At 40.8% G+C, this 27,315-nt stretch overlaps 1 protein-coding gene across 1 annotated transcript in view; it reads left to right on the top strand.

Annotated features, from left to right (window-relative positions):
* The window catches only part of SLC4A3 (solute carrier family 4 member 3), a 2,820,719-nt gene that overhangs the window by 444,040 nt on the left and 2,349,364 nt on the right, over positions 1 to 27,315 (top strand). Inside the window, exon 2 of the mRNA XM_044074803.1 lies at positions 12,149 to 12,337. The gene's annotated coding sequence lies outside the window, so the exon portion shown is untranslated. The remainder of the gene's footprint in view (positions 1 to 12,148; positions 12,338 to 27,315) is intronic.

A 27,315-nucleotide genomic window follows, 5' to 3' on the forward strand; every position in this document is an offset into this window, starting at 1 on the left:
TTTTGATCTGCCATTGTAATTCATTAAACTCCAGTTCATTCTTCCTGTTTCCATTAAACTCTTCAGGTACAAAATTTACTTGGTGAAGAACAAACGTTTTATTTTTCTTTCAGTTAGCGGCATGCTTAGGTCATTAACTAAACTTTAATTGTTGATAGCATACTTCATAGATGCTCTTCTTGAATTTGTTTTTTCCTGTGTAGAATGCTTCACAGGTCAAACATGATGCCAGATAAACAACAAAATTAGAATTACAAGTAAAATAGGCTAGAGAACTAGATGTTCTATTACTGGAACCGCAAGAAAGTGAGGACAATCTACAACACTTAAAGTTCCCTTTGTGCTGTCATCGCTGCCTATATTATGCTAGTGTTCATTTCTTAACAGCTGCTTTATATTCCTGCCACTTTTGTTAATAAATATCACATCTCCCACTATCCCAACAACTTCTTTTCTTCCTGAAAGAGTGCACTAATTGTTAATCAATGAATTTTTAAATATGTTACTGTTATCGAGTTCACTAAGGTCATGGTTCATAGGTTCATAGGTTCATAGGTAGGTACTAGGCTTTTGGCCCTAGGGCCTATATAAGCCTTGCCAAACAGTACCTTGGCTTTTGCCACCCAAGAAAATTATTTTCCTGTGCCCCTGTCAAGCAGAGCCACAGAAGTGATCCCCGGGGTGAATTTCCTATCTCCCATCCAATCATCAAGATTTTTCTTGAAGAGTGCTAATGAGGAGCTTTGTTTGATATAGGTAGGTAGTTTGTTCCAAAGTATGGGAAGTCTCTGGGACAGGAATCTATCCCTCCAGCATGTTCTGTTTATTATGGTGACAAGGTTTAGGTCCCTAGAGAGTGTAGCTCAGAGGGATTGGGATTTTTTAAGTGGAGCATGCACAACAGCTCTAGGTTTGACATGGCTTTGTATGTTAGGCAGAGATCGCCTCTGAGTAGGCGATATGCGACAGAGTAAAGCTGGAGTTTTTTGAGACGGTCTGCATAGGGCATCTGTTTGAGGCTGGTAATCCTCTTTGTGAGGTATTCTTGTGGCCTTTCCAGTTGTTGTAGATGTCTTGTGAGGTACATACCAAAAGGGGAGTTGTACTCTATAATGGGTCTAATGAGTGATAAGTAGAGGGAACAATGACCTATTTTTTCCTGGATGAGAAACCTTTTGTGATGAGGTGTGCCACGTAGAAGGATTTCCTGACTACTGTGGCGATGTGATTATCAAAGGAGAGACTACTGTCCACCTGTGTCCCAAGGTCTCTTATCACACTTTCGGTGTTAAGTAGACTACCGCCTATGTGGTAGTTCATGGGTACAGAGTTTTTACCAAAAGGGATGACAATGCAATTTTTGGCATTGAGCTTGAGGCCATGGCTTTGACACCAAGCATCTGTCTCAGTGAGGCCCTTTTGTAGGATGTCCACATCATTAGGAGATTTGATTATGGCTCCTAGTTTGCAGTCATCTGAGAACTTTGTTAGCCAAAGACCTTCTGTGTTAGCCTGTACTTCAGAGAAGTAGATACCAAACAGGAGAGGACCTAGAACTGAACCCTGTGGTACTCCACTTGTCACGGGTCTGAAGTTGGATTTAGAGTCTGCTACTTTCACAGTGTGTGTTCGGTCAGTGAGCCAGTTGACAACCCATCTTGTGACATAGGGATTTTTACCTAGTTTAGTGAGTCTGTCTATAATTCCAAAGTGGGGGATGGTGTTGAAAGCCTTGGTGAGATCTAGATAGGCTGTGTGTACCACCTTACCCTAATCTACAGCTTTGGTGACCGCTTCAAAGAAGTCTATCAGGTTTAGCAGACATGATCTGCCTTTTACAAACATGAACTGGGTAGGGTCCTGAGTTTGGAGATTACCAATGTCATTGTTTATAAATTCCATGATGATACGCTCCATAGCCTTGCAGACCAGGCTCGTCAGGCTAATGGGGGGATAGGTCCTGGAGTCCATAGTCCATAGTGGCTCCTCCTTTGTGGATTGGGATAACTGTTGCTGTGCGCCATTCAGTGGGCACAAAGCCTGAGGTGATGCTATGATTGAACATGCAGTAACATCTGGGTAATAACATGCAACAAACTTAAGATGTAATGTTATTAACAAGTGTTCATTGTCTTTATCCTTATTAGATAACCTTTTGATCCGGATAGTTTGGCTGTTACCTAAGGTTTCCTTAAATAACTACGATGCATGCTTCGGTACTGCAGCAAAGCATTACTTTATTTACAGTATTTTTGTGACTTATAATTATTCACAACATGTTTTTATCAGTGTTTTTTAACACTCCAACATAGAAAAAACTTATTGATGTCTACAGAGTATGTAAACTGTAAAACAGAAGTGCTGTAATTAACTGATTTTATAAATTCAGACAATGCCTCTTCACTACCTTACCCCCTCCCCCCAAAAAAAAGATGTCATCACTAAAACATTTATAACTCCTGAGGTTGTTTTAACTGAGAATATTATTGATAATGTTATTTTCCCAAAATGCCATCACCTTATTGACGTAGTTTGGGACCATCCCAGAGCCCAAAACCCCTCCTTTCTTTTGTTGAAATGTTTATCATGAAACCTAAAGAAGTTGGTTTGAAGATAAAGTCTATGCAATATGATAAAACCTGACCTATCCTATGTCATATTGTACTTATTTCAAAAGCATTTAAATGTCCCATTTTGTGCCAATGTCATGTGAAATGACTATATGCAGAGACTTAGCATCCACAGTTACAAGCAAATCTTACATGTTAATTAACAGATCTTTGATTTTGGCTAAAAATGAGGCATCTCTAACAGAAGTGGCATAGGTTTAACCAGTTCAAATAAGGCCCTCTAACAAATGCTTATACTAGCTCTGGTTTAGAACCCAGTGCTGATATTATTGTCTGGAAGGATGTTGTATCTGTGTTTTTGCATAGTTTGAAAATTCCAAACATTTTTTCCACTGAGTGAATAATTAAACAGGAAACAAGTCATAAGTAGTATTAGAAATAACTCTATTCGCCAAATTATCATACAGTCAACTGTCAGCTTCTGTAAGCATTTTTTTATTTCACCAAGTGACACCTCTTTATAAAATTCCTGATTTTTTTCTAATATAGCGTTAATGCTGGATACATAATCGACAGTGTCCCTCATCGCCATAGATGTCTGTCATTCTCACTGTTCCAGTAGCCTTTAGCTATACGGCTTGTATCCTGACAATGAATGCAGCTTGTAGCCATTCGCTGTGCCTGTAAAACCTCTGAGATGCTTTTATTTCAGGCAGCAGGAAAATACTGAAGATGTTCTTCGTGTTTCACGGTCGCTGTCGTCACATTTGGGTTATCCCTGCCAGGGTAGCCCTCAGCTGGCCCAAATACCAGAGGCTTAATATTTCTGTGTCAGTTGCTGCCGCTTCAGGACTGACTTCAGGTCATCAGTAGTATAAAGTAAGGCAGCCGATGCCATTACATCAGTCTTTCTTGCCATGGAGCCCGAAGCAGAAACAGTTTGCATGAGTGCCAGTTGGCCGCTACCTGAGTTTCGTCTACCTAATTTAAGTTGAAGTCTTCGAAAGCTAAGTACCCTGTTGGGGATCCTTTTTTCTTGCACTAACCGATGTCAGAAAAAGTTAATAACTATTTCACCTGTGGTTACTGCGTCACTTGTCTAGGCCCAAACCATGATGTCCCTCGTTGTCACTTCTGTGCTTTGTTTAATGCCAGAACTATTCATTGTCTGGCCCTTATTGTAGTCAGATATTTCCATTTTCAGTCCTTGAATTCTGATATGGCTTTGGTAACCCATCCGACAGCAGATCTACCAAAAAAAATAAAGATAAAGACAGAGACAGACCGCATAGGACCAAACTTTCCAACAACACTTCCATTAAGCTGGTCATCAGTCCTCTGGACCTCAGTGAGGTGCTTTCACAGCCCTGAAGCCCGCTTCAGCTAGTTTGCAGGCCACTACCGAGACCCTTTTGGAGTCTGGTATGCAGCAGAACTTTTCTTCATCTAAGTATCCTGCGGTTGTCTCTACCTTGGATGGGCCCAAAGCCACTGTGCAGGCACCGGCTTCTGCGGAAGTCCTTCTCAACACCAAATCCCAACATAAACCAATGCCTTCTTTCACGGCTATCGTTCTTTTGAAAACAACCAACTTCCTTAGGCCCAGGGGTCGAACCACACCCAAGAAACCGACTACCCATTCTCAGGCACCTGCTCCCTTGCCTCAGTCTCAAATGTTTAAAATGGCAGAAGACCTTATCATGCTGATTAGTGGAAGCCAAGCCACTCCTTTAAAAAGGAAAACAGATCTGTCTCCAGTAGTTTTGTCTGAACAAGAGTCATATGAATCCAATGCATCTGACTATGAAGACATGCAGCCCTTCTCCACATATGAGGATTCTTCTGCAGAATAATCCATTCCTTCAGCCTCTCCCCCAGAGGATATTTCCTTTGGGGAAACCCTGCATACCTTAAGGGAGCATTTCCAATGGGAGAGCCAAGACTACCCACAGTCTAAAAAGAGACTCAGAGAGTTCCTTGACCTTCCACAATAGAAGCCCTTAGCCATCCCCCCAGTCCTAGATGTGGTGGATGATGTCTTCCTTGAATCCGTCTTGACTCCAGATGCCCTCCCTCCTGCTCTCAGAAAACCAGACAGGTACTCCAGAATCCCTGACTCACACAAATATCTTTTTAAAAATCCTTCAGCTGACCCTAAGGTCATTACTCAAGGGCTTAAAGGGATTAAAGCAACCTCAGCTAAGAATCCTATCCCCTCAGACAGGGATTCCCGAGCACTGGACAGATGGGGTAAAAAAGTATACACCTCAGCTACTCTTGTTGTCAGGGCAATAAATTGTCAGTTCCATATGCTTAAGTATCAGCAACATACCTTGGAACTCTTTAAACAAAAAATGCCCTCCTTTCCTGCATGGGCAGAATCTAAAGATTTACAAGACTTAATGCATTCTGCTGGTCAAGTAACTAAACACACTTTGCACTGTGATTTTGATGCCCTAGAAGCTGCTTGCAGGGCAGCAGTCACCAGATCTGTCATTAGAAGACAAGCATAGCTTAAGGAACAACACCTGCCAGACCATATCGAATCAAAATTGTCGGATGCACCCTTGCACAAAGATAACCTATTTGGCACTGAGGCAGAAGACCTCTTAACAAATATGGAAGAAAAAGCAAAATCTATGCAGACTGTTAAACATTTCTTACAGGTCTAGCCCCCTAGGTTCAGCAGGTATTTTACCTCCAAGTACTGGTCCTTTCCTGCTCCAAGCAGACAGGGTCAGCCTAGGCCTGTGGAAACAGACCCCCCCCCAGACAAAAGCCCCAGGGGTTGCAGAGATCTAAGCAGTGGACTACCTCCACTTCAAAACCAGGGAGTTATAAGCCATCCCTTATGGTAAGAACTCACAATGACTCACCCCTTCCCAACCTCGCCTCTGCCCACCTTCACATGCCCCTAGGAGGAAAACTCTCCTTTCACTCAAGCACCTGGGCCAATGGGTTCTGAACATTGTCTCTCAGCGGTATAAATTCTCCTTCCACACTCTTCCAACCCCAAAAGGGTTCCCAGATCTACCACTAAATCCATGGGCAGAGGCTCAAAAGCAAATCCATTCCCTGCTCTCCTTGGGGACAGTAGAGCACATTTCTGCAGAGCAAATAGGCCAAGGCTTCTACTCCAGACTTTTTCTGGTGCCGAGAAAAGAGAGTACCTGGCATCCCATCCTCGATCTATCCATTCTAAACACCTTTCTGGTGATCCCAAAATTCAAAATGCTTATCCTCCAGCAACTGCTACCCATGTTCTCCACCCTGGACCTAAAAGAAACCTACCTTCACATTCCTATCATGGAGGCCTGCAGAAAATATCTCCGCTTCAGGATCTAAACACTTTCAGTTCTCTGCACTTCCCTTTGGCTTATCTACTGCTCCCAGAGTTTTCACAAAATGTCTAGCTCTGGCCATTGCCTTTTGCAGGCAAAGAAATATTCAAATTTACCCCTACTTAGATGACCGCCTTATTCAGGCAGACAGCCAGGAAAAGCTGCTCAAAGACCTGGCCTTTGTAAAGGACCTATTAACCTCCCTAGGGTACACAATCAATGAAAAGAAATCCAAACAGGTACCCTCCAAAAGGATAATCTTCCTGGGAGCAAGTCTGGACACAGCATCCCAGATGGCATGCCTTACACCAAAGAAACACATTTTCCAATCAGCTTACTTCTTTCAACTGACCACCAGGCCCCAGCTTTCTGCAAGCCCCGGGGTTCATGGTCTCTGCATTCTCCTCATTCCACATGTCAGACTGCATATGAGGAAACTTCAGTGGTACCTAAAGAGCCTTTGGTGTCAACACTCTCAAGATCTGGAAACTCCTGCCTATTATTCCTTGCCTGAGGAAGGAATTTCTTTGGTGGACAACAGTCTGGTCCCACAACAAGGGACTGCCCTTCTCCCCACACCCCACCACCCAGACCCTCACCACAGATGCATCAGACTACGCTTGGGGTGCACACATGGACAGCAGTGTATACAGGGCCAATGGAACCCCCAGCAACTCCCCCTGCACATCAGTCAAAAAGAGATGATGGCTGTGCATCGAAACAGACAACACCACTGTGATGTGGTACATCAACAAGCAGGGAGGGACTCACTACTACCCCTGTGCAGGCTGGCCATGACCCTTTGATCCACAGCCTCAATCAATTAAGCAGAACGCTCTTGGACCCCCATGAGTGGTACCTCATCAGAAACACATTTTTCCTAATAATTCAGAAATGGGGAACCCCAGAGGTCGACTTCTTTGCCTCCCAAACCAACCATCAGCTCAGCATATTCTGCACCAGGGAGCAGCACTGCATGGCTTGGAAAGTGGATGTTCTGTCCTTCCCCTGGGTAAACCTCTTGGTCTATGTCTTTTACTCCCCTACCCCTCATTCCCAGGGTACTGCTCAAAATAAGGGAGGAAAAACCAAGGACCATTCTCATAGTTCCAGACTGGCCCAGACAGCACTGGTACCCCTTGCTGCACAGCCTGTCCCCGCTGCCTCCATGAAATCTTCCTCAGATTCCAAACCTCCAAACCTCCTAACCCAGAGAGAAGGGGAATTCATGCACCCCCAATTGAAGGCACTCAGTTTGGCAGCTTGGTTTATACCCTAACCCCTGACCAATCTGCCATCGTCAGTAAAAAGGTTCTGGATGTTATCGAGAGGCCAGACACCCTAGCACCAGAAAGTCTTATGCAGATAAATGGAAAAGGTTCTGCACCTTGATCCAGGCTAAGGGAGCCAGTATGTCACAGCCCTCGATCCCTCTCATCCTGGATTACTTAGCTTACCTACTACACAGTGGCCTCTCTTTCTCCTCTATAAAAATTCATGTATCTGCTATTTCTGCTCATTTTCCCACTGAGCAGCCTCTTTTTTCACACCCTCTGATCAAGCAGTTCTTCAGAGGGGCTAAGAACTTGAGGTCCCCCAGAAGGGCAACAACACCAGCTTGAGACCTTAACTTTGTCTTGGAAAAGCTCACCCTGTCCCCTTTCGAACCAGCTTCTTCTGCAGAGCTAAAATTTATCTCCTGGACAACAGCCTTACTCCTGCCCATCAATTTAGCCAGAAGAGTCTCTGAGCTGCTAGCACTCATGGCTGTGGAACCCTTCATCATCTTCCATGCAGACAGGGTATCCCTCAAAACTAATCCATCCTTCATGCCCATGGTGGTGTACAGTGTGGCTCTCAACCAATCTATCCATTTACCCACCTTCTTTCCTAACCCCCAAAACAAGGGGGAAAGGATTCTGCACTCTCTAGATGTGCACAGACAGCTCAGATACTATCTGTATAGGACTAAACCCTTCAGAAAGTCTGAGCAATTGCTGGTTAGCTTGTTTCAGGGGCAGAAGGCAAAGCCATCTCCAAGCAAACCATTTCCAAATGGATAGCACACTGTATTCATTTCTGCTACAAACAGCATGACAAGCCTCCCCCAAGGGGTTCAGGACACACTGCACCAGAGCAGCCTCCACCTCTGCAGTTTTTCTCAGAGGAGTCCTCACCAGGGACATCCTGGAGGCTGCCACCTGGACATCTGTTCATACCTTTACCAAGCATTACCACCTGCCTCTCTTCTCCATATCCAGGGCAGGGTTTGCCTTTGCAGTCTTGCAGGGCATGCTAGTCAGCCCCTAGCTTCCTGGACTGCCTCCAACCATTTCCTCAGCTTTGGGATTCTACCCAAATGTGATGACTGCAGCAGTGAAACACGAAGAATGTAGTACAATTGTGTACACTTACCATAAATGTAGATGTTCGAGTGTATTCACTGTTGCAGTCCTGGTTTCTCTCCCACCATCCCCCTTTATTCTCTTTCTCCTTTTATTACCGTTCTTCCTTGTTGTTCTCCTTTCCTTACAAGGGACTTATTGGTATTTATTTTCCACTGGTGGGGTTCTTCCACCAGAACCTGGTCGCCTATTTTAGGGGCTCCTGACAGGTTAGGGCAAGAAAAACTGATTGTAATGGCATCAAATGTCTTCCTTTATACCACTGACGACCTGACGTCAGTTCTCCCCGACAGCAACTGATGCAGAAATACTAAGTCTCTGGTATTCGGGCTGGCCAAGGACTACCCAAGCAGGGATAACCCAAATGTGATGACTGCAACAGTGAAGACACTCGAACATCTACATTTATGGTAAGTGTACACAACTGTACTTTGTCAACACTCTGACTGCTGGTTTCCTTCCACAGGGCTAGCCAATCAGCATTCAGAATATAGGTATGGAAGGGGATCAGATCTTTGTGAAGACTGGTCAGTTGTTGTATTCTGAGAAGGATACATCAATGAACCAAAGGCTACTGCAGCAGTCAGGAATCCAAGCATATATTGTTATGGTAAGTATAACTTGCACAATTGTACTATCTCCCTTGTCCACTTCTGTGATTCTAATTGTCTTGTCATGAGATGATTCAAATAAGGTTTGCCTTTCAACATCATTAAAATTCTAAAATCTGTTATTTATAAGTTCTATTTGAAAAAATAGAACTAACTGCCTTTCTCACGCATCTGATAAAAGGCTTACACAACTGGTTGAAGGGGGAGGGGTTTAAATGCACTAAGTGCTGTTAAGTTTGTTCTGTAAATCTTGTTAATGTCCTTCTACATGACATTTAAATTGAAATTTTTTGCATAGCCCTATAAGTCATATGATGGTTTGTTGTTTGTTCCTTACTCCATTGTTTGTAAAATTTCAAAAAGAAGTAAAAAAAAATAGTGTAGAAACATGCATACCATGAACTGAATTGGCGATAATGACAGGAAAGTAACATGCGGTACATAGTTTATAGTTTACATACCCTGAACTAGAATCCAGGAACGTCTGCACTCGAGTCCAACGCTCAATACATGTTGCTACAAGATTAGTTATGTTGTTTCACTGTTTTTATTGCTTAGCATAATTTGGTGAAAGGAATACCATTGTAGGAGTACTGAGATTAAAAATCTGGAAGCAGATTTCTTGTGACTGGGTCACTTCACAGGTGGGCACCATCTTGAACTTATGCCCCATGTGACATATGCAACTAAATCTCAAACGAAGACTCTGCCATAACAAGCCGTGGAACAGCATGCCTTGGGGTGATATCACGTACCTGACTAACAGCGGGTCTTTGCTTTGGGGTACTGTCATCTACCTCACTAACAGCAGGTCTGTGCCTTGGGGCACTATCACTTACCTCATTAACAGCAGGTCTATCCCTTGGGTCACTATCACCTCCCTTACTAACAATGGCTGTGTGCACTTAGAATCTTACAGATGAGACAGGCCATTTGTTTGGCTTGAGGTTTTTTAATTCCACTGTTGTGTTGCTGTTGTTATTTTATTTATTTATTTGCTTTTGGTGACCGGGAAAGTCCCTGGGCTGAAATGAGCCCATTTTCAGTGGAGGCCTGGGGAGCAAAGCTCTCTAACAAAATACAAGGTAATAGAAATTTGTTAAACAAGAATTTCCAAAGTGTAGTTAAATTACAAAAAGTGTATCAATTAGGAGAATCACCTTGAAAGTTTTGTGTAATTATATGGCTAGACGTTATGAAATCAACTCTGATTAATGGCAAGGTATCCAATATATAAAGAGTTTAACACAGAAGACAGATAAGCCATACGCATATACAATTATATAGTACATTTCTGACAGACTATGCAGATTAGCTTATAAAGTATGCATAAAACATGTATAGGTAACTTCACTCTTTTTTCATATACCATGTGAGGCAAAGTAGGGTGCAAGATTATTTTCAAGGGTGACACTTAAGAAGGGAGAAAATGATGAGTATTTTGGGTTAGAAGGGGTCAGTAATGAAATCAGGTTATCGAAGAACTGGAGCTGGTACACGGGCTGAGCCATTGAGAAGAGAGATATTGATGTAAAGATCTTTTGAATAAGGGGGCACTATTAATGATCCAGAGAAGAGGTTGAAGAGTGTTCCAGAGTATAGCTACAGTGAAAGAGTAGAGATACTGACCTGCAGGGAGTTTTGGTCTATTTACTTGGATAAGAGATTGATTTTCAGATCTCAGATGCCGGTTTGCTTGATAGAGAGTTAGAAGGGTGGTGAGAGTTGGGCATTCGAGAGGTTTGTATATAATTTGTGTGCTGTAGATAGTATCATGTATGTGAGGTGTTGTGGGATTCCAAGCCCGTTCAGGGATTGTAAAGAATGGCAGTGTTGGGCAGGGTCGCAAACTTAGCAATGTTGTTATAGCAGGGGTCTATCTTCGTTTTAAGCAGGACTGGATGTTTGTCAGAATGGGGGCACCATAGAGGAGAGATGGTAGGAGAAAGGTTTGCGCAAGTGTTTTTCTAGTAGAGTACTTTAAGAAGTATTTATGTCTATAAAGGGTACCGAGTTTTTGGTGCATTTTTTTGATATTGTTGTGGATGTATTGGTCGAATGTTAGGTTATCATCTACAGTAATCCCGAGTAACTTGGTATGGGAGACAACCTCTATGGCAGTTTTGTTAGAGGAGTACATGATAAAGATTGATTTATTAAAAGTGGTGTTTTATTTGGGGGGTGTAACAATCAGGAGTTTGGTTTTATTGGGGTTAAGGGCAAGGTGTTTATTGGTCATCCAATTTTCAGTAATGGAGAAAGCATTTTGGGTCATGGTCAGAAGTTCTGTTTCTAAGGTGCCAGAGCAGATAATAGTAGAATCATTTGCATATTGTACTACAGATACTGATAGCAGAATGAAAGTTGTTAATGAAAAAACTGAAAAGAAGGAGTCCCAAGATTGATCCTCGGGGAACTCCTCTGGCAGTCTTGAGAAAAGGTGAGAGGGAGTGAAGCCATTTGGTAGATTGTTGTCTGTTTGTAAGATAGCTGGTAAACCAGTCAGGAGTGGAAGTGGACATGCCTAGGTGTGAGGGTTTAGAAAGTAGGAGACAATGCGAGATGGTGTCAAAGGCCGTAGAGAGACCAAGGAAGGGTGCAGAGATGAGTCTGCCATCATTCCGACTGAGGTGGATATTGTTCAAGAAGGAACGGAGAGCAGTGGTAGTGCTCTGTCCACGTTGAAAGCCATGCTTAGTAGTGGAAAGGAGTTGGTTTTGGAGTGGATAATTCATAAGTTGAGTTTGAATGCATTTTTCCACTACTGGTGCTTTTCCAATGGCTTTGATTTTGTGTTTTGGGTAAATTGAACATGTAACTAGTAATAATGGATACAAATGCTTGTGCACTAAAACTAACATACTGTAGGTTCATAGGTTCATAGGTTCATAGGTTAGTACTAAGCTAACTGCCCTTGCGAGCCATTGTAAGCCTAGCCAATTATCCCTTGTGAGACTCAAACCCTGCACCTTGTGTTTGTAAGGCAAACACCTTAAACATTAGGCCACCCCCCCCCCCCTGTCAGCTAGGCTATACAGAAAGCAAAGTAGATTTTTTATTTCGGTAATAAAACAGTACAAGTCACAAGTGATTTCTGTGGGATCAGTTGTACCTCACCTGTTCTAGATTTCATCTATACTGATAGGTTTTGCTACTAATACAACAAATATTGAAAACAGCTAACCAAAGACCACAACTTAATTTTGCCTTGTTACTTTCAGGGCAAGATGTGTCTACATACATGCTATGAGCAGCAGATCTGGGAGTTTCATTTCATTTAAATAATGGATACAACATAGAAGAGGAAACCAGCTGAAAAGGCAGGTGGACAGCATTACTCTCAGTCTGAGCTGCCTGAATCTGACCTCAACCCTGGTACTCAAAGGACATTTCAGAAGCACTTGAGAAAGGTAAGAGGAACAATTCAAACTAATTCTGTTTCACATAAAAAGTGAATGCACATTATGCCCTAGTGCAGTAATCATAGCAACAGTGCCCATGGTATTTCAAATGATTGTGCTTCCAGGCATATTTATATGAGCAGGAACTAAAGGCAGGTTGAGTCTTCTGTAATTTTCATGCTATGAAAAATATAATGTTTGGTAGCATACCCATGGTAAATTGTATAATTTGGTAACATACCCATGGAAAGGTGTATGGTTAAGTAACATCCTCATAGAAAGGTGTATACTTTGGTAACAAATGCCTGGGAAGGTGTACAGTTTGGTAACAGCCCCATGGAAAGGACTATTATTTAATAAGATCCCCATAGGAAGGTGTTAAGCTTGATCATATAGCCATGGTGAGGAATAAGGATCAGTAAATAATCATGGAAAGGTGTATAGTTTGGTGACTCACCCATGATAAGTTGTACAATTTGTTATCCTACCAATAGAACTGTCTGTAGTTTAGTGGCATACCAATAGAAAGGTGTATAATTTGGTAACATCCCAATGGGAAAGTGTATAGTTTGATAACTTACCCATGGAGAAGTGTATAGTTTAGTAACTTTCCCACAGAAAGGTGTACAGTTTGGTAACATCCCAATGGGAAGGTGTTTTAAATTATATCCATGGAGAGGTATAAGGTTTAGTAACATCATCACGGAAAGGTGTATTGTTTGGTAACATCCCCTTGAGAAGGAGTATAGTTTGTTATCCTCCCAATGGGAAGGTTTACATTTTAGTAGCATATCCACAAGAAGGTGAATAGTTTATTAACATAAACTCAGGAAGCTGTATAGTTTGGTGACATATCCATAGACAGGTGTTTAGTTCAGCAACATACACATGGAAAGGTTTATAGTTTAGCAACATATCCACAAGACAGTGTATAGCTTATTAGCATAACCTCAGGAGGGTGTATATTTTAGTAACATCCCCATGGGAAAGTGTATAATTTGGTAACATCCCCATGGGAAGGTGTATAGTTTGGTAGCATACCCGATGAGAGGTGCATAGTTTTGTAACAATGTTAATACAGGCTGACACACAGACCTCACATGTGGCAACTCTCAGGTTGGTACCCTCATATTATTTACTTTTGAAATGGAAAGAAACCACTTTTTCTTTTTTTAATGATTAATTTGGGTTCTTTGGTTGCATTTTATCCATCTAATTCAAATGGGGAAAGCTGACATCAAAGCTGTAATCATAACACCATGCATATTATGAGCACAGATGTGTTTCATTCTAGTTCATTCTGAGTGATAGACATGAGACTGCTGGTGCCAGCCCCCCCCCCCATTCTGTCTTGTGCACCTCTTACATGACTTAGTTTGATTTCACATTTGTACATAGGTGCTTGAGAACTAATCAACAGTTGTGAAATTTCAAATCCATTGTGAAAATAATTATCTGTTTTCACTTTTCAATGCATAATCACCTCCTGAAAGACAAAATAACCATTCACATGTGTGGACATGCATGTATCCACTCTATTGTATGTATTTAATTTGTTCAAGTTCTCTGGAACACTGAAATAATCTTTCTAAATGTCTTGTTCATTCAGAAATGCATGAAATAACTCCTCATCTGTTTTAAGCTTGACTACAGCACCAAACAGGCCTTTTCTGAAACCCTGAATCAAAACATATTGTGCTATTTATGGCGCTGGGGTGGATGTCATAACGTTCACTAGTTGCTAACATATTTATGGCACTGGGGAGGATATTATAACATTCACTAGTTGCTATTGAAGAGAATATCTCATTGATGATTCTGTAAGCTTAATTAATCACTAATTAGTGACAATCACTGTAACCAGTAAGACAATGTGAATAACTGTAGATAAAGTTCAGAAATCTGAAATGTTTAAGTAACGGTGGTGTTTGTGCATGCAGCTGTAAAGTCAGAGGCAGTAAATTCAATGCCGCTGTACTATCCTTCATCTGGCATGCATACAGCTAAATTTGGGCTTGACAGCTTAATGGTAAATTACTCAAAAGAAAACCATTACTTAAACTTTTCAAGACTCATTTGTGTGCATTATCAGAGACATATGCTGGCTTGCTGAAACAAATCGATGCTAAGATTTCTGTAGAATGCATACCAAAGGGAGCAGGTGTTCTTTGATACATCCTGGAGCGGACTGTCCAAGCAACTGTAGCATTTGCTGTGAAAGCATTTTCCCATTACAATGCAAATGATGAAAGAAAATCTACAACCATCTTGTGTTTCTTTGGTTCTTTGTCATGCGTGGTCCTGAAATGACTGTATTTCATTTTAGAGGTAGAAACAAGTCATCTGCTTTCTCATTCTTCCTCAGCAGCCCTTTAAGAGGAATTATAGATTCTCCAACAAGTCATCACTTTTGTGTTATGAAGTTGTCAGAGGCTCTGAAATACTATAAATATAATTATGATGTGATCAAAGGGCACATCCTTTGTGAAAGCCTATCCAAAACACAAGCACTTTCTAAAGGCTACTGCCAATGCCCCAGCAGCCCTAATAAAGGTAGTTCCAACAGCCCTCAAGTTCATATCCTTAAAAGTCACTTACATGGCTAGATTTGCATGCAGAGGTTTGGTAAATAGTCTACTAAAAATAAAGAATGTACACAGTACGATTCTGGGTTATCAAGTGTTTGGTTTTCAGCACTGTAGCATACCTTGGAAAGTTCCCTGATCTGGAGCTCCCTCAAATTTGACGTTATTTCAAAATTGAGAACCCCCAGAATTGAAACCGTAGCAAGTGACTTGCTACAGTTACAACAGAACATACGAAGCACTCTAATACTTCAGCAATGAGCGCGATAGCAGCATCAGCATATATTTCCGAGTTCCTGTACTGCACTACTGCACCATTGGCATCTTCAGATTGCACTCCTAAACGTTATACTCAGGATAGCTGCCCCCTTTGCTCCATCATTGCTGCACCTCTTGATTCTAAACAGTTCAGCCTTGCTAGAATTTGCTAACCCCCCCCCCTTTTTTTACTCAACCAGTCTTGTATTTTTGTAGACCTAGAATATGCACCCGACCTTGTTAGTATGAGATTTTTCATAAACTAATAAGTTGAGGCAGTCCCACCATGGTCTTTTTTGAAAGAACACTAGCAATTATAGCCAAGTAACTGACATCGTATGGCAATTGGTGCAGGGGTCTAAGACTATTAGCTGTTAATCAGCTACTTCCTGTGGTGCAGGGTTCGATTCCCTCAGTCTGTGTCTGCCTACTGTGTGACCTTAAGTCGCATAAGCAAACAGTGCTTTGGGACAATTGGGAATTTGGGCTGGGCTCCTAAACTGTGTGCTGGATCTTTTCTTCTGGTGTCTAAATTCTGATTTGTAGTCTGTTCCAAATGATAGAAACAGAATTTAGGGGACAGTAATACTACATCTGCTTACATGGGTACTGCTACAAATGCATTGCAGTGTGAATATGTTATGTTGCGTGGATAGTGCTTGCATAAGCTTTATTTATTTATTTATTTTTTATATACTGTGACCCATAAAAACACATGAACATGTGTGGCAGGTGCTTAAGCTAAAGAATATGAGATCATTATCAAGATGTTAAAAGATGGAGGGGCTTAACTGAGTTGTTATAATACCTGCTGTAATATATCACTTTAATGGAGCTATGAGCTGACATCAGTCATTTAAAAAAGTAGTTTTTCCGTACTCTGTACTTTCTCATCAATGTTTAATTTATGTCAACAGTTGGAGAGGACAGTGTTTTTTTAAATGGGTAGCATCTCTATCTGCTCACTCACTAGGGCAAGGCAAGATGTCTGTCAGGTCCCAAAAACAGACTGCAATGAGACTTCACTCTCATCTAGTACTGAACATCACTTTTGTTCTAGATTACAGAATGACATCACATACATCTGGTCCTCTGACTTCTGGTTCCCATGCTGCCTCCCTTGGCTGGAAGCTGTCAAGATTAGCCCCTGTGTGTCAATAATACACACACACACAGAGCCTTGCTAAGATCTGCTGCAGATCCTGGTAGTCATAAAACAATTTCGAACATCCGCCCTTCCAGAGTAGCAATTATTTCACCCCAAAGACAATGCAGGAACTTTCCTAGTACATACTTTTTGTCTCTCTGCATTGAGAACTGTAAGGTACAATATTTATGGCCTAAGCCAGGTCATTTAATTTCAAACTGTTTTCAAAATAAAGTGGGTTGAGATTAACCTCTTCTCTTTCAGTATGCTCTGTTAAAACATATATGTTTAAACACTTACAATGATACATGTATATTTCTTTTTCTGTCCAGCAGGGCACACTGTTGGTACATGTTTAATGCAAGCAGCTTTATAAATACATTTTTCAACACAAGCATATAAACAAATCAGTTTGATATACAAATGACATACAATTCTTTTTAAAATTCCAGCTAGCTGTGCTGCCATATGTTACACATCCACTGCCCTACTTCTACTGGCATAGCTAGCAATACCTCACATCGTCACATCTGTGTCTGCGTGCGTATGTGTGTGCATGTGTGTCAGAGACTGTGAATGGTTGGAATGAGTGTGTTGGGATATATCTGCTTGTGTGTGTGTGTGTGTTAATATGCATTTACTATTACATTTTCCTTTCGAATATACAAGCATGCAACACAGATGCTGTCAGCTCTCTATGGCAAATTCCCAAAGCTTGTTTATACACACTCATATTTATACCAAAAAGTCTGATGTTTTTCCTCAGTCTGATGTATTACAATCTTCCTTTGTGTAACACTTTTCTTTGTTCTTCTAATTTATGATTTGTCCTTGATTCTTTTTCAGGTTTGGTGGTCGAAGGAAGCTCAGTTATCTGAAACATTGTGTTCCAACACTACCTGATGTTCTAACTTTATCTTGCTTGATGTTACATCTCTTTACTTTATTGATGTCCTTCCAGCTGCCATCTGCGCAGTTATTTTTACAGACTTTGTTTCTCAATAACATACTCCTTTACATGGATGCCAATATCTAATTAAGCTATGCCAGCACACTTACTACTTCTTATTTTTCAGCATTTTATACTATTCCTAAATTAACTCTTTATATTTCATATCATTTTTGCAGCTTTTTATTCAAACTAATAATCATGCTAGCAACAGTTTTGAAAAGAGAGTGACTGCTGTTATTCTTTCACTCCTTTCAACAGTGTCAGCAATGTGTCCAATGATGAGGTTGGTGATGAACAGTCTCTCGATAGTGATACTAACAGTAATTGTAATACAGTGAATAACAGAAATGGTACTACTGTCGATTCTAAAGGTTCAGTGAGTGCTGCCATTAAGGCTGTACTTTTGGATATGTGCTCAGGGTGTCCCCAGCAATGAGGGATGTAAGACCAAAAGGTAAAAGTAACAACATTCCACATGGGTCAGCACCTCCAAATTTTCCTTTGTCAATAAACCAATAATGAGTGAGGGTCAGCAGTCACTCAAGCAGCAGAGGCAGGATGAAAAGGAAAAAGCAAATGGATGCAGATGGCAATTGGACTTTGAAAAAGATGTAGGCATAGAAGGAGATTCATTAATATGGAACATTTCATCTAGAATACTTATCACTGATGAAGTGTCTGTGCTAGAGAAAGGGTTGTCCTTTATTCCTGCACAAAGAGTAGACCTGACAGATACCATCACTGACTGACACATGCTTTTAAGAAATGTGTCTTTAAAGCTTATGTATAATAATAATGCACCTGAGACTACTATCCAACCTCTTCAAACACCTAGTCTGTTTGTTCTCATTAACCATGCTTTTCTTGATGCCTTTGGGAAGTTATGTGAAAGTGATTCTTATAGTCTATTTGAACATAGACAAAATAAGAATTGTTTTAATAACTTAACTGTAAATGAAAGATTGGCCATATGCTCGTTAGAGAATGATTCCAATGTTGTTATCAGACCTGATGACAAAGTGGCCCCACTGTTATTATGGACAGCACTTATTATTTTGACTCAATGAATACAATGTTAGCTAACACAAGCACATATACTAGAATAAAGTAATATTAAAAGTATGAAGAATAGAATTGTTTCATGTCTGAGTGATTGTTGAATAGGATGATCACTCTTGATTGGTTTAACTTTTTAAAGGTAGATGAACTGCTGGTGTGCTTCATTTAAGGGTTACCAAAAATTCATAAGAATGCACATACTCCTTCCTTCCACCCTATAGTGGCTGGCAGGAATTGGTGTACTAAGCCTGTTCCTATATTTGTTGAGAGACATCTACGTCCGATTTTGGATAAGAATGTGTATATACTGAAAGACTCTAAACAATTTTTACAAGACCTTTTTGACTTTACAACGCATTATCCCACAGATTTACCTTTGTGTGTTTTTTTGGATATACAATCCTTTCTTCCCTAAAATTCCAAACCAACATGGTGTTGAGGCTATCAAATGTTTTCTTAAAAAGTTTAGTGTGTATAATGAAAGATTTGTTGACCTACTGAGTTTTTTTCATGGAGATTATATTTGTGAATAATATATTTGTATATGATGGCCGATATTACCTACAGAATGATGGCATGACTATGGGCACTTCTTAATGCCAATAGTTACGCCAGTATGATAATGGCAGAGTGGGAGGAGGAATTTAACCTAAATGGTCATAACTTTGTGGGTTGTATTTTATCTTCCTGATGTTTTGTTGATGACTTCTTTATTATAGGGGGAGCTAGTGAGAATGATCTGAAAAGCTTTTATGAGTTTTTAGATGGATCAACCTCTTTTTTGAAGGTTTCACTAAATTACTTTCCCTGTGATGTTAGTCTTTTGGATACTCTGATTACTAGATTAGAAAGTGGGTGTATAACTACGGGACTCTATAGGAAGTCATGCCATAGGAATACTTATTTGCATAGACAGAGTATGCACCATGGACAAATCTTTCAGGGGATGAGGGTCTCCAGATTGAATGTCTGTGATGATACATTTAAATTTGGAAAAGAGGCATTGTAGAAGCTCTGAAATTAATACTAATATGAGTCAGGTTTCATTTTTATGCCTGGATAGAGCAAAGCCCTATTTTTCTGTATGAGATTGCGATGAAGATAGTATTACTAGGAAGCAGAATTTGAATGATAATGTTAAGATCCCCCTTTTGTATACTAGTAATGTACACACCATCACTGAAATTATTAAGAAATACTGGTCAATAGTAATGACTGATCCAACATTTAAGAATGTGATCAGAGAGACCCCCAGGTTTAGTTATAAAAATAAAAGGAACATCAAGGGTGTGCTATGTTACCCCAAAGATACTGTCAATATTGGTCGTGTTGGGATGGAATCAGGCACTACTCCCTGAAATGCCTGTACTTACTGTCTGTATATATATCTGCAGCTGATGCATTTGCACACCCTGATAATGGTCAAGTATGTAATTTCAGAGTACCAATGAGTTGTTACATCTGTCATGTAGTTTATCTTGCTACCTGCCAGGTATGTGGGTAATTTTACATTGGTAAAACGGATAGACCATTGAAAGATTGTATTAGAGAACACTTGTATCAGGTAACAATTTATTCTACTGCTGATGCATTGTCTAAACATATTCATGATACTGATGAAACTCACTTTTTTATGTTTAATGTTTTAGATGTTGTCAAAGTGAATAATAGATGAGGTGATATTCAAAATAAAACTGAAAGTGCCCAGGCACAACGGATTATTAAACTTAGAGCAGCTAGGGGTAAGGGTTTGCATGCTAAGGTCTCTTTGAAACCATTTCTAAAAGCCAGGGGCTACAGTATTGAAATACAACTATGCAGAAGTGGTCCAGTGGTAGAATGTTTTACCTTTCATGTAAGAGGCCTGGGTTTGATTCTAGACTAAGTTAAGTCTTACATTTTCCGTATTGATCACACATATTTCCTAAACAGTGTGGAAATATGTTAGAAGGGAGTGTTTATTGTGAGAAGAATCCAAAGGCTAGCTGATATTCAACTGTAATTAACTAAATTATTTTAGTTTGTATTGTCTGATTGGTTTGGCCACTATTATGTTTTTAATTGTGGAGCATGATTGGCTACAGGTCTACACTAAGTAAAGCCTGAATGGCTGTATTTTGGCTAGTAACTTTACAACATAATTGGTTATATTGTTTTTCCCTTGTATTTATAATTGGTAGAAAATGTATTGTAAGGAATCTTTACAACTGGTTACAATACAACACTACGTGGAATCTGAGTGGCTGTGCTACTGTGTTCTAAGCCACAGAATGGTTAACAAATGTGTAGTGAGGTTGGCTACAATGTTATATTAAGCCACCTATCATTGGTGGTAATAATCTACTTTAATTATTTTCTTGATCGGTCTTACTGTTACATCTAGTGAAACTTGATTGGCCATCAGATGGATAGTAAATGTGTAACATGACTGGTTATAGTGCTTTGTTATGCCTCCTAGGGCTGGTGACACTTTCTTATTTAAATGTTTCACTAAAGTGCAATATTAATTCGGTCTGATGAATCAACTGTTTATGTTGTGAAAGCTCTCACCTCACCAACTTTTATTGTTTTTTTACATTCTATTTTAGTAAATAATTTTTAGCCCTGGAACTTCCATTGGTCTCACTCTTAGCATTTTTTATTACTTTTGGATTGTTGTGTGGACTATTTATGTCTAAAGATGATGATTCATTTGAGCTTCTTCATGTCCAGATTTCGATGGGCAAAGTCCCATATCATTTCCTTGCAAGTTACAGATCACCCTCTATGACCCCCCCAAAAAAGCTATAATTCATACTTGGACTTACTGGAGACCCTCATATTTAACTCAATACCATATTCATAGGTGACTTCAACAACCCCACTATAAACTGGGATGCTTACATGACCCCAAATTTACAGGCCCAGAAATAGATTGGCTTTACAGACATCTTGGAACAGATAGCACCATATGTCCATTAGGGATGCAAACATACTCAACATGGTACTCACAAACGTGGGAGAATGCTGCACCTCCCCTAGTTCATAGGTAGGTACTAGGCCTATATAAGCCTAGCCAAAAGGTACCCTGGCTTTTGCCACCCAAGAAAATTATTTTCCTGTGCCACTGTCGAGCAGAGCCACAGAAGTGATCCCTGGGGTGAATTTCCTATCTCCCATCCAGTCATCAAGATTTTTCTTGAAGAGTGCTAATGAGTGTTTGATATAGGTAGGTAGTTTTTTCCAGAGTATGGGAAGTCTCTGGGACAGGAATCTATCCCTCCAGCATGTTCTGTTTATTGTGGTGACAATATTTAGGTCCCCAGAGCATGTAGCTCAGAGGGACTGGGATTTCTTTAAGTGGAGCATGTCCAAAAGCTCTGGGTTTGACATAGCTTTGTGTGTTATACAAAGATCGCCTCTGAGTAGGTGATATGCGACGGAGTAAAGCTGCAATTTTTTGAGATGGTCTGCATAGGGCATCTGTTTGAGGCCAGTAATCCTCTTTGTGAGGTATTTTTGTGGCCTTTCCAGTTGTTGTAGAAGTCTTGTGAGGTAGATACCAAAAGGGGCGTTGTACTCTATAATGGGTCTAATAAGTGATGAGTGGAGGGGAACAATGACCTCTTTTTTTACTGGATGAGAAAACTTTTGTGATGAGGTGTGCCACATAGAAGGATTTCCTGACTACTGTGGTGATGTGATTATCAAAGGAGAGACTACTGTCCACCTGTGTCCCAAGGTCTCTTATCACACTTTCGGTGTTAAGTAGACTACCGCCTATGTGGTAGTTCATGGGTACAGACGTTTTACCAAAAGGGATAACAATGCACTTTTTGGCATTGAGCTTGAGACCATGGCTTTGACACTAGTCATCTGTCTCAGTGAGGCCCTTTTGTAGGATGTCCACATCTTTTGGAGTTTTGATTATGGCTCCTAGTTTGCAGTCATCTGCGAACTTCATTAGCCAAACACATTCTGTGTTAGCCTGTACTTCAGAGAAGTAGATAGCAAACAGGAGAGGACCCAGGACTAAACCTTGTGGTACTCCACTTGTCACTGGTCTGAAGTTGGATTTGGAGTCTGCTACTTTCACAGTGTGGGTTTTGTCAGTGAGCCAGTTGGCAACCCATCTTGTGACATAGAGATTTATACCTAGGTTAGTGAGTTTATCTATAATTCCAGAGTGGGGGATGGTGTTGGAAAGCCTTGGTGAATCTAGATAGGCTATGTGGGTCATTTTACATTGGTAAAACGGATAGACCATTGAAAGATTGTATTAGAGAACACTTGTATCAGGTAACAATTTATTCTACTGCTGATGCATTGTCTAAACATATTCATGATACTGATGAAACTCACTTTTTTATGTTTAATGTTTTAGATGTTGTCAAAGTGAATAATAGATGAGGTGATATTCAAAATTAAACCTAGAGCAGCTAGTTTGCATGCTAAGGTCTCTTTGAAACCATTTCTAAAAGCCAGGGCTACAGTATTGAAATACAACTATGCAGAAGTGGTCCAGTGGTAGAATGTTTTACCTTTCATGTAAGAGGCCTGGGTTTGATTCTAGACTAAGTTAAGTCTGATCACACATATTTCCTAAACAGTGTGGAAATATGTTAGAAGGGAGTGTTTATTGTGAGAAGAATCCAAAGGCTAGCTGATATTCAACTGTAATTAACTAAATTATTTTAGTTTGTATTGTCTGATTGGTTTGGCCACTATTATGTTTTAATTGTGGAGCATGATGCCTGAATGGCTGTATTTTAACTTTACAACATAATTGGTTATATTGTTTTTCCCTTGTATTTATAATTGGTAGAAAATGTATTGTAAGGAATCTTTACAACTGGCTACAATACAACACTACGTGGAATCTGAGTGGCTGTGCTACTGTGTTCTAAGCCACAGAATGGTTAACAAATGTGTAGTGAGGTTGGCTACAATGTTATATTAAGCCACCTATCATTGGTGGTAATAATCTACTTTAATTATTTTTTTGATCGGTCTTACTGTTACATCTAGTGAAACTTGATTGGCCATCAGATGGATAGTAAACACCTTACCCTCATCTACGGCTTTGGTGACCACTTCAAAGAAGTCTATCAGGTTTAGGAGATATGATCTCCCTTTAACAAACCCGAACTGGGTGGGGTCCTGAGTTTGGAGATTACCAATGTCTTTGTTTATAAGTTCCATGATGATATGTTCCATGGCCTTGCAGACCAGGTTCGTCAGGCTAATGGAGCGGTAGTTCCCAGGGTCCATGGTGGCTCCCCCTTGTGGAGTGGGATAACCATTACTGTGCGCCATTCAGTGGGCACATAACCTGAGGTGAGGCTGAACATGATACTTAGGTGGGGTGCCAGTTCATTCTGTAGTTCATGTAGACCGCAGCCTGGGATGTTGTCAGGTCCCATGGATACTGTGTTCTTGGCTTTGGAGAGTGTGTTTTTTACCTGTGCAGCCATGATTACAGGAACTTTGCAGTCTTCTGGTATAGAAATGGGCCCTTTAGGGGATGAGAGGGGGAGTAAAGTTAACACTGAACCTATCTGCTAGGATGTTGGCAATATCAGTTGGTTATGTATATTTAGTGCCACTGTGCTGTAATTCAGCACAGATTTGAGTGTTGCCATTGCGATTCTTGACATAGCTATAGAGTGCTTTGTGGTTGTCTTTAGAGTCAGTGGCGATTTTGTTTTCATAACTAGCTTTGGAGGATTTTATGAGGGATCTCAGCTTCTTACTGAGGCTGACTAGGGAGTTCCTCCAATCATGGGATTTTACTCTTTTTTGCAACAGTTTCTTTCTTCTGTTGTAGAGTTTGTTTGTGGCAGGGGACCACCAGATTGACTTCCCTTTTTTGGAGGCTAGCATCTTGGTTCTGTTAGGGATTGCATGATCCATGCACTCATGTAAGTGCTTATAAAGTGCATTTGTGTAGGAATCAGCAGTCCTACCTCTATTGTTCGTCAGCATGGGTGTCATGAAGTTTGCCACTTCTGTCTTAAAAAGCATGAAGTTGGCTTTGGAGAACTTTTTTACAGTGGTTTCCCTAATGGGGGGTGGGAGAGGGATGTGGATGTCTAGGGTAATTAGCTTGTGGTCGGATCTGACCAATGAGGAATTGACTTCTTGCCCATGTTGGTAATAACCAGGTCTAGGATATTGCTGCCCCTGGTGAGAGTGTGGATAAGTTGATCCAAGGCATTGGAATTTATGAATTCCAGAAGTTACAATTTAGATTGTGGTCTTGCCCAGAGTTAGTTGCACTTGGATAATCTCTGATGCATTATGCTGAGCAACTAGCCTGGAGGTGTGGATATCCTTAATGAATATGGACACGCCTCTACCTTTAGTGTTTCAGTCCAGGTTAGGTGGCCGAAAGGTGTGGTATGAATTATAGCCTGGTAATGCAGGGGTACTCTCTGAAGCCTTGAACCAGGTTTCTGTCACTGCACAGATGTCGGTGTTCTCCATTTTAAGGAGTGCCTCGAGTGAGTGCATTTTGAGGTTTAGACTTCTAGCATTGAGTAGCAATACTCTCAGATTCTGCTTGCTTGTACCTGTTACAGTGGTGAATTTGCCATTTGAACCTTACCTAACAAAGGCACTATAGGGGTGGCTAGAGCCTTAGCCAGTATCCAGAATCCCAGGGGCAACAGGTGCAGGCCATCTCTGACAAAGCATCGTGGTTTGTCAATCATGTCATCCCAGGCAGACAGATACTGGATCCCCTTAAAATGCCACCAGAAGCTTAGCCAATTGTTGAAGTCAATCATTTTGTCCTTGTACTGTGGTATCATTCTGGGTGATGGCAGGATGCTACTCAGAGCTAAGGTCATACCTGCCTGGGCTACAAGATCGGACGGCTCCTCCATGTCTCTTTTCATGTAGTCCAGGGAAGTATGTCTCAGGTCATTCACACCAACATGGACGATGACAGAGTCATATTTGTACTTATTGTGGAGCGACCTGAGTGCATGTGTTATGTGGCTGATCCTGGCACCCGACAGGCAGCTGACAGTAACTTTCTCCTTGTTTAGCCTGGTGAGTGGAACATCAGTGTACCTGACTATAGAGTCACCTATGACTAGAGTGTTGGGTACGTTGTTATGCCTTATGGGCTGTGGTTGAGTGGCACACTAAGTTTGTGGGCTATGTGTCATTTGGGTTGTGTTGGGGGGTGGATGTTGCTTGTGTTTCTGCTTTGGAGGTCCCTGTTGCTTGGGCAGATTTTTACTGAGATCCTCTGTGAATGTAGATGTGTGTTTTGTGTTTCTATGTGTGCGTTTTGGTGGTGTAGGTTTTGAGGGACTATGTGATGAGTGTGGTGTGGAGCAAGTGTTTACCTTCTCCTCTTGACTGTCTAGTCCAGTCTTGGGTGAAGAGAGCTTTGCTTCCAGTTTGTCTATATAAGTGCATCTCTCACAGGTTGTAGTGTTGGGTGGTAGGAGGAGAGGGTTGTCTGTGTACATGAGGCAATTGCTGTATTGCCGAAGATGCCCAGATTCATTAGGTAGACAAAAGAAAAGACCGGGATCTGACCCTTAGACATGCTTGGATAGGTGCTTATTTATTAAGTGCTAGAAACTGTTTTCCTCTAGACAAGTGAGGAAAGTTGAGTGCTGTAGTAACTTGTAGCTTATTTAGTGCTTACGAGTTCTGAACAAGTGCTGAGCTCAAAGAAACAGATTTCAGTGCTGAAACTAAAAAACTGGCTAGTTCTAAGAAACAAAATTAAGCTAGAAGGCTTCCCTCCAACACAGAAAGGTTTGGGGGCTCAGAAGCTTACAAACAGTCCTGGATACAGCAAATCTGTATCTGGACTGGGCGACTTACAGGAAAGCAGGAAGCAAGCTTAGAATTTTTTTTTGTAAAGTTGAAAGGGGAAAGGAGGAGCAGAAATGAACTGGGTTGGCCATCTCAAATGTTCTCCCTGGATTAGGTAGAATGAGGCAATGACACTAGACTGGGAGGAGTGTCCCAGATCAAATTTACAGTAGGGGTGGGCAACTGCAAAGCCACCAACTACAAGAACAGGATACAAATACGGAGGGAGGGTGGGAAACAAACTGCAGAAATGTTTCTCACAGCAGACAAGCAGCAGTAAGCCTGTAAATGAAAGTTTTAAACAGATAAAGGAGCCTCTAGAGAAAGCTTTTAACTGCAAACAAGTTATATGACACTCTCCTTGGCAGGAGATCAGAATCAAACAACCCAAACATATTCTTAATAAAAGTGGACAATTTCCAGTTAATGCCTCACACACAGTGAAACTAGCTAGAAAAGTATGCAGTAGACACAGTGCTATAAATAACTCGAAAAAATAAGCAAAAAAACAGGATACTTAATAGATCTGAGTTTGCTCAGTGTCCTTCCTATGATTAGCTCAGTGTGAAATGGCAGAAACACTCAAAGTTGAAACCTGAGACAATTTTTAAAAAAAGCTCAACAGAACCAATGAGGTGCTTAGTCTAAGCTGTAGTCCAGGTGTCCCAGTCAGCCAATAACCTTAAACAATTCTCTCTCACTGAAATGCCTGATGGCTTTGGCTAAACCAAGATGTCCCTGAATATGTGCTCAGACACACACTCTCCCCAAACACTATGCCCAAACACAAGCCTGAATATGGACAATGCTACAAATACCCACACTACTTAGGTAGAAACAAACTGCAGAAATGTTTCTCACAGCAGACAAGCAGCAGTGAGCCTTTAAATGAAAGTTTTAAACAGATAAAGGAGCCGAGAAAGCTTTTAACTGCAAACAAGTTATCAGAATCAAACAACCCAAACAGATGCTTAATAAAAGTGGGCAATTTCCAGTTAATATCTCACACACACTGAAACTAGCTTAGAAAAGTATGCAGTAGACAAAGTGCTATAAATAACTCAAAAAAATAAAAAAAAATCAGGATACTTAATGTTATATATTATAGATCCGAGTTTGCTCAGTGTCCTTCCTTCGATTAGCTCAGTGTAACACTAGTGTAGTGTCT

The sequence above is a fragment of the Protopterus annectens genome, chromosome 6.part0 (genome assembly GCF_019279795.1).
Source record: "Protopterus annectens isolate FY-2018-M chromosome 6.part0, PAN1.0, whole genome shotgun sequence".
NCBI lineage: Eukaryota > Metazoa > Chordata > Ceratodontiformes > Protopteridae > Protopterus > Protopterus annectens.